We start from the raw sequence: 15,553 nt of genomic DNA, 5'->3' as shown, positions 1-15,553 counted from the left end.
GCCGAATTGGGTAAGAGTTTTAGAATCCTGGGAAAATATTTCCTCATTTTTTTGTTCTATTTGCAATGTAATGGATCCCAAAGGTGGCACACTTTTAAGTGAATGCGGCACTATTAACCCTTTCTCCTTCACTTTCTTAGATCTAGATAACAAGACAAGAAATAAAACCCCAATCTGTAGCATTTGCCAATTTCTGTGGTATAAATATTCCTACTGTGGCACATTTCAAATTACCGACACGACACTGCTGAGAGTGATGCAGATTTGGGAATAGAAAGGAAGAGCAGGCCTTTTATAGTGTTTTCACCATACAGATACAGTAGATGTAAATAACCAGAATAGCCTAGGTAGTAGTTAGATGTAGCAAAATAATTGGGAATGCGTGAGTATTTAACACTTTTGTGTTTAATATAATTTATTAAATTACAAATTGCTGTAACTTAGTTTTTAATAAGAGCTATGTTTATCACCTGGGTCTCCAGATTCTTTAGAAATTCTCTCACCACTGGTGTGTGTCAGCTCCAGTAAGTACATCAGATTGTAGCCTTATCTTAAAACTCGGCAAGTCGCACATGCACCATGTGGAGCCAACATCCTGAATGATTTCTGCTATTTTCAGGTGGACACACACCACTCTGCCCCACCTCAGTGGAATAGCAGAGCTTGTCTCTCGTCTTACTTCTCTAACTTCGTGTCCTGTCCTTTCCTTCTCACTGGCTCTGCTGCCTAGATATTCCTCGAACACACTGGGCTTGTCCACCTCAGGACTTCAGCACTTGCTATTCTCCTGGCCTAGAGTCTTCCTCCAGCAGTCTGCATGGTTCATTCCCCTACCTCCTTCAGATCTTTGTTCAGATGTCACCTTCTCGGTGAGGTTTTCCCTGCCCACCTTGCTTACAACTGCAGCCCCTCCTTTCTGTTCCCCTGCTGACCATCTCTCTTCCTTGCTTTATTTTTCTCCCTAGTGTCAATTACTTTTAATGTATCACACTGTACAAAATCCTCCTATTTATTCATTTTCTCTATTGCCTGTTTTCATCCATGAGGATGTAAGCAGTTCAAAGGCTAGATTTTTTTTTTGCATGTTTTGCTGGATCCTATGTGTAGAGAACAGTGCCTAGCACAGGATGGGTGGTCAATATATATTGTTGTGTAAATAAATGATTGAACAGTAGATGCCCAGTAAATATGTATTAAATAAACAGATGAATGTTGCCTCAAGTTCTGGAGGCATCAGATTACCAGGGGGGGTGGATTTTAAAACTGTATGTTTGTATGTATGTGTATATATACGTGTGTGTATATATATAATATATATACATATATGAGAGCTTTATTGAGATGTAGTGTTCATTCACTTGATGCTTACAATTTAATGGCTTTTTAAAATTATTGATTTATTACTATTTATCGATGATTTATTGATTATTTGTTTATTGAGTAACTGAACAACAACAAATTCCACTATACGGATTCCATTTTTGGCTGTGCGGGATCTTTGTTGCTGCGTGTGGGCTTTCTTTAGTTGCATCAGGGTGGTGTTACTCTTCACTGCAGTACGAAAGCTTGTCACTGTGGTGACTTCTCTTGCTGCGGAGCACAGGTTCTAGGGTACGTGGGTTTCAGTAGTTATGGCACATGGGCTTGGTTGCCCCACAGCACATGAGATCTTTTTGGATCGGGGGTCGAATCCACGTCCCCTGCACTGGCAGGCGGATTCCTGACTACTGGACCACCAGGGAAGTCCAGACAATTCAGTGATTTTTTAATGTTTTCAGAGTTGTGTGAGCATCAGTGATACCAATTTTAGAACATTTTTATCACTCCAAAAAGAGCCTCATGCCCATTAGCGGTCACTCTCCATTGCCTCCAAATCCCCCCAGCCCTAAGCAACCATTAATTTACCTCCTGTCTTGGTAGACTTGACTGTCTGTACAGTTCATGCATATGGACTTGTACAATGTGTGACCTTTCATATCTGGCTTCTTTCATTTAACATAGTGTTTCTAAGGTTCATCTATGTTATGGCATATATTAATACTGCTTTACATTGGTGAATACTATTATACTATATAGATATGTCAAGTTTTATTTATTCATTTGTCAGTTGATGTATGTTCAGGTTTGTTCCATTTTGGGGGCTATAATAGATAATGCTACGATGAACATTCATGTACAAGTTTTTCTGTGGGTATATGTTTTCATTTCTGTTAGATATATACCTAGAAATAGAATAGTTGGGTTATATGACACTCTAAGTTTACTATTTTAGAGAACTACCCATCATCTATGTAGATTTCCAATTTCTTCACATCCTCAGCAATTCTTGTTAGTATCTGTTGGTTCTATTATAGTCATATTCTCAGTTCAGTCGCTCAGTCGTGTCCGACTCTTTGAGACCCCATGAACTGCAGCACGCCAGGCCTCCCTGTCCATCACCAACTCCTGGAGTCCACCCAAACCAATGTCCATTGAGTCGGTGATGCCATCAAGCCATCTTATCCTCTGTTGTCCCCTTTTCCTCCTGCTCTCAATCTTTTCATATTAGGAGGTATGAAGTCATGTGTTATAATTTGGTTTGCAGTTCTTTTTTCTAAATGAAGTATACTTGATTTACAATACTGTGTTAGTTTTAGATAGATGTACAACGCAGTGTCTTGGCTATTGTAAATAGTGCTGGTTTACAGTTCTTTGGTGACTGACGATGCTGAGCATATTTTCATGTGCTTATTGGCTATTTGCATATCTTCTTTGGAGACATGACTTTGCCAGTTTTTAAATTTGGGTTGCCTTTTTGTTGAGTTGTAAGAATTCTTTATATATTTTGCATACTAGACTTATTAGATATATCATTTGCAAAAATTTTTGTGCACTATTTTTCACTCTCTTCTTGATGGGTGTTCTTTAAAGCACAAATGTTTTAATTTTGATGATGCCTTATTTACCTCAGTTTGCTTTTGTGTCTTGTGCTTTTGCTGTCACATCCAAAAACAATCACTTAACCCAAGATTATAACGATTTACACCTAGGTTTTCTTCTAAGACTTTTATAGTTTTTGCTCTTACATTTAGGTCTTTGATTCATCTTGAGTTAACTTTAATGCATGGTTTGAGGTAGGGATCCAACTAAATTCTTTTGCATGTACATATCCAATGGTCCCAGCACAATTTGTTGAAAAAGCTATTTTCACGTATTGAATTGTCTTGGCATCACTGTCTAAAACAAGGGGAGATTTTAAATCAGATTTTTGTGATTAGGTTTATTTATTTGTGATTTATTTTCCTGGAAGCATTGAGAAGTCTAGTTAAAGTCTATTTATGTAGAAGGCAGGAAATGCTTTCAAACTATTTTAAGAATAAAGGGAATGCTCTTAATGCCTAGACTGTGATTTTTTCAAAATGTTTTACCTTTTTTTTTTTGAAATTGAGGTATAATTACATATAATATTTTATTAGTTTTAGGTATACAAAGGAATATTTCAGTATTGCAAAATGACCACTGAAACAGCTCTGTTTAACATTTGTCACCATATATGATTATAAAACTTTTTTTCTTGTAATGAGAACTTTTAAGATTTACTCTTTTAGTTACTTTCCTATATGTAATACAGTATTATTGACTGTGTGCTTCCCAAGTGGCTCAGTGGTAAAGAATCTGCCTGCCAACCAGGAGACTTGAGTTTGACCCCTGGGTCAGGAAGATCCCTTGGAGAAAGAAATGGCAACCCACTCTAGTATTCTTGCCTGGAAGATCCCATGGACACAGGAGCCAGGGCTACAGTCCATGGGGTCACAAAGAGTCGGACACTACTTAGCTAGTAAACAACAACAACAATTGTGATTATTATTAGTGACTATTGTCACTGTGCTATAGATTGCTTTCCCATGACTTATCTATGTTGTAACTTTTGATCCCCTTCACCCGTTTTGCCCACCCTCAACTCCTTTCTCTGGCAACTACAGATCTGTTCTCTGAACCTTTGAGCTTTTTAAATTTTTGTTTTCATTTTTAGATTCCACATTATAAGTAAGATCATGTACTTGGCTTTCTCTGTCTGACATTTCATTTTGCATAATACCCTCCAGATCTGTCCATGTTGTCACAAATCTCAAAATTTCACCCTTTATCATGGCTGAATAATATTCCATCGTGTATATGTACCACTTCTTTTTCATCCATTCATCGATCAATGGACGTTTAGGTCATTTCCACATCTTGGCTAGTGTAACAATACTGCAATAAGCATTAGACAGTGATCTTGAATTATTATTTCCTACTAAAAGAAACCAAGGTCCCTTGGAGACATAATTGATTCTAGGTTGAGGGCAGGAAAAGCTTGGAACAACAAAGACTGCTGTCTATGACCGTGTCAAAAGGACTCAGAAACCAAGCTACATAAGCATTCACTAGGCCAAGATGGAATGGACTGAAATGCATTAAAAATGTTTAAATCCATGATTCATAGTGATGTTTTAAAAATATTTCTTCACTGGTTACTTTTGGAGGATGCCAAGAAATCACCTCATTATTTTGTAAATTAATGGAGGAAAATAAGTGCCCCTCCAAAGTGTACTCTATGGTAACCAAATAGCTGAAAAGAAGAAGTTTCTGTAAAAGTTTTCCAGCTATTGAAGGAATGATAGGTTTGGAATGTCATTCTGTAATCCCTAATAAATGAATATGGGTCGTCAGTGGCTGATAATATCATCTAAATAGAGAAAGAGGGAAAGAAAGAGAGAGAGAGAGAAAGGGGAGGGAGAAAGGAAAAGGAGGAGAGAAGGAAAAGATTATTTTGTCCTTCCTACTATGGAAGTACACAGTACCCCCACACCTATGAAACAGGTTAAAAAATAAAACAAACTTCTCTGGTGATACAGGGGATAGGAGTCCATCTGCCAATGCAGGGGACACTGGTTCAATTCCTGGTCTAGGAAGATTCCACCTGCCACGGAGCAGCTGAGCCCGTGTGCCACAACTACTGCCCCAAGTGCTGCAACTACCGAAGCCCATGCACCTAGAGCCTGTGCTCTGCGTCAGGGGAAGCCACTGCAGTGAGAAGCCTGTGCACTGCGACAAAGAGCAGCCCCCACTCACCTCGCTAGAGAAAGCCCGAGTGCAGCAACAAAACCCAGCATAGCCATAATGAAAGAAAGGAAGGAAGCTAGCTAGCTTCCCTGGTGGTAGAGTCCACCTGCCAATGCAGAAGACATGGGTTCAATCTCTGATGCAGAAAGACCCCACATGCTGAAGAGCTGCTGAGCCTGTGTGCCACAACTGCTGAACCTCTGCTCCACAGTTTGTGACTCACAACCACTGAGCCCATGTGCCGCAACTACTGAAACTCCCACACCCTAAAGCCTGTGCCACACGACAAGGGAAGACACCACAGTGAGAAACCCATGGACTACAGTGAAGAGCAGCCCCCAGTCACTGCAACTATATAACAAGTCTGAGCAGCAACGAAGACCCAGCACAGTCAAAAATACATACATACGTACATAAATTAAACAGGAATCTAATCAAGCCTCTTGTCCTAACTACTCATTGAAAGAAAATACAGGAAGCAGAGGAATATGTTAAATGATATTCTGGGGATATAATGAAACTATAGGAAACTCTGTTGTAGGAAGCCTGGGTTTCTGAATAAATAATTTCATGAAAAGAAAAGAGATGGAAGGAGAATCTATAGATTCTATAGATTAAGAGATGTAACCATTTCATCAGTTCAGTGTAAGACTCTAACATGGATCCCAGTTCAAGTAAAGGATCCCAATTCAGAGTATACACGGACCAGAGAAACATGTACATTGACTGGATATTTGATTATATTAAGGAGTTATCACTAATTTTTATATGTGTCATAGTAGTATTGTTATATACCCTGAAGTATTGTTATATACTCTGAAGCCATTGTCATATACTTTAAAGTCCTAGTTTTTCTGCACTTAAATATATACATATATACCCACACACATACATATATACATACATATATATATAGAGAGAGAGAGGGAGAGGGAGAGAGAGAGAGAGATGAAATGATATAATGCCTGGGATTTGATTGGAAAAATCCACCTGTGGATGTAGGTGAGGGTATAGATGAAGTAATATTGGCCAATAATTGAGAACTATTGAAGTTGGTGATGGGTTTTTATGCATTCTTCCTTGTTTTGATAATGTACATAATAAAAGGTTTTGAATAAAAACACCAGCTTCCTCCACCTCTCTGGGCCTGCTGATGCCCATTCCCTCATCCTGGCACAGCCCCACTGGGATCCCAGGGCTGTGGGGCTACAGGGCCTACCACTGGCTGTCTTCCACTCTCCTAAGAGAATCTGGTGGATTGAGCTCAGCCAGTGAACAGCCAGCCTGGGGTCATGTCAGCTGTGGCTTGCTTTGTGACCTTGTGTGTGTGTGTGTGTGTGTGTGTGTATGTGTAATTACTGGGGGTTCACATGGAGATTTCCAGGAACTATGGGCTAGGAAAGTCTCGAAGAAGATTTCATTGTGGGCGGGGTTGGCCATGAGGTTTAGCTATGGATGGATTTGAGAAAGGAGAGATTTGAATTAGGAGACCAGACGGGACACTGTCGAACTCAACAGATATTCACTAAGCACGTTCTCCATGTGTGGCCTTGGGTTAGGCACTGGAGATGCAGGGATAAAGGAAAGGTGAGAGATGGAAAACTGTACAAAGGGGATGGTGAGGTGGTCAAGGCTGGATCCAGGCACTGAGTGGATTGGGATTGGTTGGGGAGAGGAGGCCCCTCTTTCCTTTCACATCCGCCCTACAGCATCAGCCCCGTCCTGTCCACCTCTCAAAGCCCATTGCACACACTCCTCCAGGAAGCATTTTCTGACCCCCCACCTGCTTTGAACTCCACAGCAGTTTTTATGTCTTTTTAGTTTGTGTTGTAATGATATAGTTTATGTAGTTGTAGTTGTGTCTTTTGTGTTATTGTTATACTGGTCATAGCAAACACCCTCTTCCAACAACACAAGAGAAGACTCTACACATGGACATCACCAGATGGTCAACACTGAAATCAGATTCATTATATTCTTTGCAGCCAAAGATGGAGAAGCTCTATACAGTCAGCAAAAAGAAGACCGTGCACTGACTGTGGCTCAGATCATGAACTCCTTATTGCCAAATTCAGACTTAAATTGAAGAAAGTAGGGAAAACCACTACAGCATTCAGGTATGACCTAAATCAAATCCCTTATGATTATACAGTGGAAGTGAGAAGTAGATTTAAAGGACTAGATCTGATAGACAGAGTGCCTGATGAACTATGGATGGAGGTTCATGACATTGTACAGGAGACAGGAATCAAGACCATCCCCAATAAAAAGAAATGCAAAAAAGCAAAATGGCTGTCTGAGGAGGCCTTACAAATAGCTGTGAAAAGAAGGGAAGTGAAAAGCAAAGGAGAAAAGGAAAGATATACCCATTTGAATACAGAGTTCCAAAGAATAGCAAGGAGAGATAAGAAAGCCTTCCTCAGCGATCAGTGCAAAGAAATAGAGGAAAACAATAGAATGGGAAAGACAAGAGGTCTCTTCAAGAAAATTAGAGATACCAAGGGAACATTTCATGAAAAGATGGGCTCAATAAAGGACAGAAATAATATGGACCTAACAGAAGCAGAAGATATTAAGAAGAGGTGGCAAGAATACACAGAACTGTACAAAAAAGATCTCCTTGACCCACATAATGGTGTGATAATGGTGTGATCACTCACCTAGAGGCAGACATCCTGGAATGTGAAGTCAAGTGGGCCTTAGGAAGCATCACTATGAACAAAGCTAGTGGAGGTGATGGAATTCCAGTTGAGCTATTTGAAGTCCTAAAAGATGATTCTGTGAAAGTGCTGCACTTAATATGCCAGCAAATTTGGAAAACTCAGCAGTGGCCACAGGACTGGAAAAAGTCAGTTTTCATTCCAATCCCAAAGAAAGCCAATGCCAAAGAATGCCCAAACTACCACACAATTGCACTCATCTCACATGCTAGTAAAGTAATGCTCAAAATTCTCCAAGCCAGGCTTCAGCAATATGTGAACTGTGAAATTCCAGATGTTCAAGCTGGTTTCAGAAAAGGCAGAGGAACCAGAGATCAAGTTGTCAACATCTGCTGGATCATGGAAAAAGCAAGAGAGTTCCAGAAAAACATCTATTTCTGCTTTATTGACTATGCCAAAGCCTTTGACTGTGTGGATCCCAATAAACTGTGGAAAATTCTGAAAGAGATGGGAATACCAGACCACCTGACCTGCCTCTTGAGAAATCTGTATGCAGGTCAGGAAGCAACAGGTAGAACTGGACATGGAACAACAGACCGGTTCCAAATAGGAAAAGGAGTATGTCAAGGCTGTATATTGTCACCCTGCTTATTTAAGTTATATGCAGAGTACATCATGAGAAACCCTGGGCTGGAAGAAGCACAAGCTGGAATCAAGAGTGCCAGGAGAAAAATCAATAACCTCAGATATGCAGATGACACCACCCTTATGGCATAAAGTGAAGAACTAAAGAGCCTCTTGATGAAAGTGAAAGAGGAGAGTGAAAAAGTTGACTTAAAGCTCAACATTCAGAAAACCATGGCATCCGGTCCCATCACTTCATGGCAAATAGATGAGGAAACAGTGGCTGACTTTATTTTGGGGCTCTAAATCACTGCAGATTGTGATTGTAGCCATGAAATTAAAAGACACTTACTCCTTGTCAGGAAAGCTATGACCAACCTAGACAGCATATTAAAAAGCAGAGACGTTACTTTGTCAACATATGGATGTGAGAATTGGACTATAAAGAAAGCTGAGCACTGAAGAATTGATGCTTTTGAACTGTGGTGTTGGAGAAGACTCTTGAGAGTCCCTTGGACTGCAAGGCGATCCAACCAGTCCGTCCTAAAGGAGATCAGTCCTGGGTGTTCATTGGAAGGACTGATGTTGAAGCTGAAACTCCAATACTTTGGCCACCTGATGCGAAGAGCCGACTCATTTGAAAAGACCCTGATGCTTGGAAAGATTCAGGGCAGGAGGAGAAGGGGACGACAGAGGATAAGATGGTTGGATGGCATTACTGATTCAATGGACATGAGTTTGGGTAGACTCTGGCAGTTGGTGACGGACAGGGAGTCCTGGAGTACTGCGGTTCCTGGGGTTGCAAAGAGTAGGACATGACTGAACAACTGAACTGAACTGAATGTACATCTTCATCTTTTGCTTTCAGACTTCTGCTAGGCTGCAGAGTCCCTATCTCAGCCACATCTGTAGGCTGGCCAGGCTGTTGGAAGGGCTAGAGTCCTGGGTTTGAATCCCATTTTCACCACTTGCAAACTGTGTGACTTTGAGCCAAATCCCTTAGCCTCCCCGAGCTGCTTCTTTCTTTGTTAATGGGAACGATACTGGTCACCTCAAAGTGTTTTGTGAGGATTAAATTCTATCAGGGATGTAAAAGCACGGGACTGGGCACAGATCAATTGACTGATGTGTCTTAAATGAGCAGAAATGTTAGGCCTTGAAGGGTGAGAGGCATTAGCATAGCTGGAAAGATAAGAAAGGTCAGGGAAAGTGAAGTGCCTGCCCAGCAGTATGCCTCCCTCCAGAAACAGGTGAGAAGGTGGGTTGGCTAGGCAGAGGGTCAGTACTCATGTCACTATGGATGGGACGTCTTTTCCTGTTGTTGCAGAAGCCACTGTAATTCTAGGACTTGGGTAGCCCCATGTGCTTGTCTGGTGTAATGGAAAATCTGCCCTCTGGGCTGCACTGTGCCCCTTATTTGATATCATTGCCCCAGCCACTGGTAACTTGAGCAGGACATGGAGCTTGGCTCTCAGGGAAGTACAGTTTGACATTCTCCTCAGTAGCATTCCACAACCAGCCCCTCTGTTCTACCTGAGTCCAATATTCTCTTGGGGGTGGGCATTGTGACACCACATTCTCTGGGATTTCCCCCCCACTTGAAAAAAAAAAAAAAACCACTTTTTTATTTATTTGGCTGTGCTGGGTCTTAGTTGCAGCACCCAGGATCTTCAAGCTTCATTGCAGCACTCAGGATCGTTAGTTGTGGCATGTGGGGTCTAGTTCCCTGACCAGGGATCAAACCTGGGCCCCCTGCATTAGGAGCGCAGAGTCTTAGCCACTGGACCACCAGGGAAGTCTTAGGATTTCCCCCAACTTTGACAGCCGCTCCTGAAAGTCTCCTTTCCCGTCTCTGGTTCGTCATGTCACCCCCAGAAGGTTGGCAGTTTTGGGACACAGGACTGAGTCACTCCCTCATTTCCATGCGTATTGCTCTCCAGGTCTTCTCCCCCCACCCCACAGCTCAGATACCCTATAGATGCTGATGGCCCCAAGTGCTCCCTCCAGCCTGGCCTCCCTCACAACTCCAGACTCAGATAAACATCTGTGTGCTTGCTGCCTTCAACCACGAGTCTCTCTCTGGCTTTCTCCCCTGAACCAACCCTTTCCTGTCTCTTTCATCTCAGTAAATGGAACTTAGTTATTCAGGATAAACACCTAGGAGTGGCCACCTTTGGCTCTTTCCTTTTTCTTATTCCTATAACCACTTCTCCACCCCATCTCCCCATCCAATCCTTTAGTGAGGCCTGTTGACTCTCCCTTTAAAACCCGGCCCCCAGGTACCCCCTTCTCTGTAGCTCTCCCATTCTTGTCCAGGCCAAAATCATGTTGCCCCTGAACTGATACAGTAGCTTCCTGGATGCTTCATTCCTTCCTGAATGCATCCCCTATACTCATGTTTCTTCACAAAGCAGCTCGAGCTAGTTTAAAAAATCTGAATCATGCCATTTATGCTCCTTCTTAAAATTCTTCAGTGGCTTTCTCTTGCTGCAAAGAAATCCAGTCCCCTAGCTTTGGCCTCTGAGGACAAGGATCTAACTTCCCACGGACCTCCTCCTCAAACCACTTCCCTGCATCCACTGGCCTCCGGCCTTGCTGGCTGATCCAACCTCAGGCCTTTGCGCTCGCCATTCTCTTCTTGTTAAGATGCTTCCCTCCAGGGGACTTCGCATGTATTTGCATCCGTTGGCCACTCCATCTAAGGTAGCCATCTGGTCATTTTTAGCATATTACTCCATTCCTGTTCTCTGTAGCATGCTTCTGATATTTTCTTGTTTGGTTTGTCATCTGTTTGTCTCCCCCAGTTGCATGTACACTCCATGAGAACAGGTGCCAGGCTGGTTTTGTGCATGGCTATGATGTGTTGGAGAAGACTCTTGAGAGTCCCTTGGACTGCAAGGAGATCCAACTAGTCCATTCTAAAGGAGATCAGCCCTGGGATTTCTTTGGAAGGAATGATGCTAAAGCTGAAACTCCAGTACTTTGGCCACCTCATGTGAAGAGTTGACTCATTGGAAAAGACTCTGATGCTGGGAGGGATTGGGGGCAGGAGGAGAAGGGGACGACAGAGGATGAGATGGCTGGATGGCATCACTGACTCGATGGACGTGAGTCTGAGTGAACTCTGGGAGTTGGTGATGGACAGGGAGGCCTGGCGTGCTGCGATTCATGGGGTCGCAAAGAGTTGGACACGACTGAGCGACTGATCTGATCTGATCTTATCTGATGACCTCAAGGGCCCGCACAGGGCCCACCACACCCGAAGTGCTGTCAGGTCTGGAGTTTGGTTCTGCCCCGCTTACAGGCTAATGAGTTAGCCTTTGACTCTTGCATGGGTGCTGGCAGGAGACATGAGACTCGGAGGCTGGAAATTAAGGACTTTATTCCTCCCAAGACAGCAAGCAGCGTGTGTGCGCCAGGTTTCCCTTGCTCCTGGTTCTCACGAGGGAGACAGGACCTGGGCCGGATGGTGAGAGCATGCACAATGAGCTTGTGCTCCAGGTGAAGGACACAGAGCTTGGGGGAATTCATGACTCTGACAGTCAGCAGTGTGCACGCCTGTCCTTCATCCGAAGGGAGACATTACCTCATCCCTCAAGGTTTCTTGCTGATGACACAACCCTGAGAAATGGGTAAAGAGCAGTCAGGCCTTGTACGCCTGGCACACCCAGCTAGGTGTGTAGGTGCGTGAGTCACATGGAGGAATGTGGTAAATATTTGTTGAATGAATGAATGAAAGAAACCTAGTCTAGTGACCAGGTGCCAGCGTTGATGCCTGCAGATGGACTCACCTGGCGTGCGTTCCTGCCTGGATCCCCGCCCCTCACTTGCTCTGGGCTTCCCTTCTACCACTCTTCTTCTCAGCCCTCACCACGCCTCACTCCGGGCTGCATTCACTGAGGCTGAATGCTTGCTGGGACTGATGGCATCTTCTGCTACCGCCTGAGTCAGATACTATCTTTTTCTGCTTGCTGGATGGGGATTCCCCCCAGTGTCTGTGGCTGGCAGTCGCCCCAGAATCTGCCCTGCCCCACCCCCACATCACGCTGCTATTTAGTGGCCTAACATTGGCCCTGTCCCCATGACATGAGGCGTGTTAACGATGGTGCTTTGATGGCACTTTCTGTCACATACTGGGTGTGTAAGAGGTGTGGCTAGGCGTGTGTAAGGTGTGGCTGCTCATGCTTCTCATCCTAGAAAGTACTCTGTGGAATGGCATTACATTGTCCTCTCCCATAATCCACGGCCTAAACTTACAGATTTAGAAAGTTCAGATTTCTAAATTTTTGAACTTGAATCCAGGTGATGTCCAGAGTTGACATAATTTAGTGATGTTGACTGACCAGTAGAGAGCTCTAAGAGATTGAAGAAATATTTGAAAAGCAATTAATTTAATTGGCAGAAAGTCCTGTCAGATAGTTGGAACGTTGACAGCAGTGTACCCGGACATTCTTACACTGTATGTAAACTCCATGGGAAGTTAAATTCTATGCAGAAGTGGTCTGGCAGGCACAGAATTAGACACCACACTAGGAGGAGCTGGCTAGGGAGGGATAATGGCATCCTGCTTTGAAAGCCTAATGTATCTGTCTTCATGTTAGAGACAATCCTAGGAATTTCTTGGTGGTCCAGTGGTTAGGACTCTGTGCTTTCACTGTTGAGGGTGCGGGTTCAACCCCTGGTTGGAGAACTAAGATCCCACATGCCTTGAGACCAAAAAATAAATAAATTAATTAAAAAACATAAAAAAAAGAGAAACATTCCTGCTAACGAGCCTTATCATTACCCTAAAGAGTTCTTGTTATGAGCCAATTGTTGTCTCTTGGATTCTTCTTTTTAAATATTTCTAGGATTGACAATTCTCCCTTTTTGATCAACACATTTTTTTTTCTTTCTTTGGGTTTCCAATTTTTTTTCTGATTCTTTCACTATGTAACTAATACATAAATACATTTGGTTGTAAAAGATCCAAGCAACACATACATCTCTAGAGACAAAGCACATGAAATTTCTCTGTCACATCCCTTTGCCATCCCCTCTCCTGTCCCTGGGACACCATGGAAATAAATGACTTGGAATATGGAAAGAATCAGACAGGAAGACCTCAATACGTATAAGTGACTATTTCTGAGAGAGGAGTTTGTTAGTGATTTATATTTATCTTTATATTTTACTGTTTTCTTAAAATAATAACTCATTATTTCTTTTTATTTATTTATTTCTTTTTTCATTATTTCTTATAAGAAGAAAAAAAAATGTTTTCCTAAGAAAAAGCAGAAAAGAGCATAGCCTCTGGAATCCCACAGACATGGATCTGAATGCCGGCTGTACCCCTCCTCGCCCCCCACCCCCATGTGTACGCACTGCTTTTCCTCCTTGAACCTCAGTTTCCTCATCTGTAAAAAATGGGTGTAACACCCCCTTCCCTCCCTTACGAGGTCGTTATGAATAAAGTATGTGAAAGCACCTGACACGTGGTCATCACTCACTACATCAGCTTCCTCCCAAGGAAAAGAAAAGGCGCGTTGCCCTGGGCCCCCTTGGCAGGCCATTTCTAATTTTACACGTGGAAGGTTCCAGAGCTGAAAAGTTGTGAAGATACTGTGTGTGCACACATGTAGGTATGTGTGGGAAGAAAAGGAAATATAAGAGCAAAACTCTTAAAATGATGCAAAATATGGGCATGTACTTAATACCACTGAATTAGGCACTTCAACATGGTTGGAATGGTAATTTGATGTTAACTAATTTTACCACAGCAAAACATGTTTTTTAAAAAACTGCTGAAAGAAGAGTGAGAACACCTTTCTTTCTTACACCCTTTGAGCCCCAGACTTTCTCAGGTAAAGCTGCAAAACCACGTTTTGGGTTTTCTTATAGAGTTTCAGTCAAAGGAGCTCTTTTTACCTGTGTTAATTGTACTGTTCCAGTAAATACAGATAAACATGCAGTATGGAAAGTGTTTTTTTTATAAGTTTCAAAAAAACACACAACAAACCACACACAAACACAACTCAGTGATTATAGGTCTTTGACCACTGGCATATGCTGTTTCTCCGATCAGGGTCGCCATCTGGAATGGAGGGGGCAGGGAAGAGAGTGGGACTAGAGGGGTGAAGTGGCTGGAACATGTGGCAAAGGAGACTGCCTTTGCTCTTTTCCCCTTGGATCTCACTTCCAACCTCTTCTTCTGCATCTTTTCATTGTTGTTGTTCAGTCACTAAGTTGTGTCTGATTCTGTGACCCCATGGACTGCAGCATGCCAGGCTTCCCTGTCCTTCACTATCTCCTGGAGTTTGCTCAGATTCATGCCCATTGAGTCGATGATGCCATCCAACCATCTCATCCTCTTCACCCTCTTCTTCCTCTGCCTTCAGTCTTTCCCAGCATCAGCGTCTTCTCCAGTGAGTCTGCTCTTCATATCAGGTGGCCAAAGTATTGAAGCTTTAGCTTCAGCATCAGTCCTTCCAATGAATATTCAGGGTCGATTGATTTCCTTTAGAATTGACTGGTTTGATCTTGCTGTCTGAGGGACTCTCAAGAGTCTTCTCCAGCACCACTGTTCAAAAGCATTGATTCTTTGGTGCTCAGCCTTTTCATCTTAGTCTTAATGAATGTTCTTTCAATACATTGGCTCCATACTTGGAGAATATGCTGGGGAAGAATTGCAATGTGCCAGCTTTTTACTCCTTGGACAGCCATCTGCTGCTGCCCTGGGGTGCTCTGACTTGGGCAGTCAGAGAGCTGCCAGTTATTAGGGTCCTACTATACCCAAGTGCAAACATTCCATTCTTCATACTTTGCTGGTTTTTCTCACAGTGACCCCTTAAGGTGGGCTTTATTACCTCCATTTTATAAATGTGGAAACTAAGATCCAAGCAGAGTAGTGTTTTGCCTAAAGCATCACTGCTAATAAGTGGCAGAATCAAGGATCCGAATCTTGACCTGTTTAATCTCTCAAGTCCACACACTTTTCATCATGCTTGGTAGGTCACTTCACTTGTTTTAACTGTAGTATAAAAACAAGGGGAAAAGAAAAGAAGGCCATGCAGTTGGGCTAGATTGGTAGTTCTCAGCTCTGGCTTCATGTTGGACTCTGCTGGGAAGACTGAGAAAAAACATGCAAGCACAGCCCTACTACTGCCAGGGATTCCAGTTCAGGTCCTAACATGTTAAAACTCCCC

At 42.8% G+C, this 15,553-nt stretch overlaps 1 non-coding gene across 1 annotated transcript; it reads right to left on the bottom strand.

The window, feature by feature from the left end:
* Positions 1–10,091: 10,091 nt before the first annotated feature.
* On the bottom strand, positions 10,092–10,164 carry TRNAR-CCU (transfer RNA arginine (anticodon CCU)). Its single transcript has one exon. It is a non-coding gene; the product is annotated as a tRNA-Arg (tRNA).
* Positions 10,165–15,553: the final 5,389 nt, after the last annotated feature.

Source organism: Bos taurus, chromosome 1 (assembly GCF_002263795.3).
Source record: "Bos taurus isolate L1 Dominette 01449 registration number 42190680 breed Hereford chromosome 1, ARS-UCD2.0, whole genome shotgun sequence".
NCBI classification, from domain to species: domain Eukaryota; kingdom Metazoa; phylum Chordata; class Mammalia; order Artiodactyla; family Bovidae; genus Bos; species Bos taurus.
The sequence above is the reverse complement of the archived record's forward strand: the minus strand, read 5'-3'. Positions and strand labels throughout refer to the sequence as shown.